This window comes from Onychostruthus taczanowskii, unplaced genomic scaffold (genome assembly GCF_017590055.1).
Source record: "Onychostruthus taczanowskii isolate IOZ18803 unplaced genomic scaffold, ASM1759005v1 scaffold30, whole genome shotgun sequence".
Taxonomy (NCBI): Eukaryota; Metazoa; Chordata; class Aves; order Passeriformes; family Passeridae; genus Onychostruthus; species Onychostruthus taczanowskii.
In genome coordinates, this window is record NW_024500350.1 from 4,235,800 (window position 1) to 4,238,031 (window position 2,232).

Here is a 2,232-nt window from a genome sequence, read left to right on the forward strand (position 1 = left end):
TCTGTTCTATTTACTCTTCTTTGGTGCTTATCGTATCTCCTAAATGCATCTATTTTTCTTTAGACAGCACAGAAGAAACATTCTGTACCACATCTGCATATGGATTGGCAATCACCCTAATCTTTGTGTCACTCATCTGCACCTCTGTAATTAAAGGTTTCCACTAACCAGCAATTTGGCCGTCTGAGGCAACGTTGGTATGTGTACAGTCATTTAATAATCCACGGCTTTTTCCCTGCTTAGGTGACACTTAAAAACTCCTGTGCTGCTGCTATCACACCCCTGCTCCAGTTGTGAACCATGTGGCATCTGTGGCATCCCAAGGTTCTCCCAAGCCCTGCTCAGCCATGCCCTGAGTCTGTTCCTGTCACTTGTCTGGTTCTGTGGAGCCTGATGGCCACAATCTCCAGTCTTCATGTTTTTGGTTGTGCCAGTGCAGTTTTATTGATTTGAGTGTACTTTGGACTTTCATCAGTTGCTTGTTTTAGGCAGTTCATTTAACAAGACACCTAATAATAGATGATAGAATTACAGAATATCCTGAGTTGGAAGGGACTGACAAGGATCATTGAGTCCAGCCCCTGGCTCTGCACAGACACCCCAACAATCCCACCCTGTGCCTCCCTGAGAGAATTGTCCAAAGGCTCCTGGAGCTCTGGCAGCCTTGGGGCCGTGCCAGTTCCCTGGGCAGCACCCTCTGGGGAAGAATCTTTTCCTGATATCCAGCCTAACCCTCCCTGACACAGCTCCAGCCGTTCCTGACTCCTGTTCCTGGTCACACATGTAATAGATACAGTAGATACACAAGGGGAGAACATAACTGTTCCTCAGGCAGCTTATATTTCTAAATACTGGGCAGTTTATGCACATATCTTTATTTGCTTCTAGTGAATATTTATGATTATTTGTATTTGTTGATGGTTAAAAGCTGACTTTTGAAGAAAGTCACAAATAAACACAGATGGTAAAACTTTGCAAAATGCAATCTAAAAGAAAACCCAAATGAGAATAAGGGAGGTACAGATGCCCACAGGCACCTCAAGGGTGAAGTTACTCTGGGACTAATGCAGTTCTTGCACAGCCTGCATGGGCTGAAGGCCAGAGCAGATGGAAAGTCAACCATGCTTGAATGAGGATCACGGTGAGTGGGGAGGAAAGTCCCATTTGAGCAAAAATGGAGCCTGGGAGTCTTAGTGGATGACAAGTTAACATGAGCTGGCAATGTGCCCCGGGAGCCAGGAGGGCAGTGGGATCCTGGGGTGCATTAGGAAGAGTGTGACCTCTCCCTCTACTCACACCTGATGAGGCACATCTGCAGTATTGAGTCTCATCCTGGGCTGCTCGGGACAAGAGAGACAAGGAGCTGCTCCAGCAGAGGCCACAAAGATGATGTGGGGTCTGGAGCATCTCTTACAAGAAGAGTCTGAAGGGAGCCGGGCCTCTTTGGTCTGGAGAAGAGAAGACTGAGAGGGGATCCCATCAATGCACGTAAGTATCTCTAAGGCAGGTGCCAGGAGGATGGGTCCAGACTCTTCTTGGTGACGTCCAGTGACAGGATGAGGAAAAATGGCCATAAACTGTTCCACCTCAATGTGAGGAAAAGCTTCTTTCCATGGAGGGTGGCAGAGCCCTGGAACAGCTGCTCAGGGAGGCTGTGGAGATGTTCCAAACCCACCTGGACATGTTCCTGTGCCACCTGCCCCGGGTGACCCTGCCTGGGCAGGGGGGTGGGACTGGGTGATCTCCAGAGGAGCCCGAAGGACTCTGTGAGATGATGAGAGCCTGCTCGTGCTGGTAACGGTGCTGTCACCCCAGGGTGACACCTGGCACAGAGGCAGGGCGAGCTCGGTGGGAAGCGCTCGCAGAGCCCACGGCTGGTTTCCTTAGACACGGGTGGGATCCCCCGTCCGCCGTGCCCCGCAGCCTGGACCCCTCACACCGCGGCAACGCCGGCTCCCGCTGCCCTGGGGAGCGGCCGCGCTCGGATGCCCCGAGCGGGGTCAAACGTTCAGGCTCATTAACATCTCATTAACACATTCCTCCCGGTTACCGGGGAGGCGCTGCGGCCCCGCGGGGGGGTTTGGGCCGGGTGTCCCGGGGTGCCCCCCCCCGGTACCATCCGCGCGCGTGCCGGGGCGGGGCGCGCGGGGGGGCGTGACCGATACCGGGGAGGGGCGTGGCCGGCGCGCCAATGGCGGGGCCGCTCTCGGGCGTGACGTCAGCGGCGGCGGC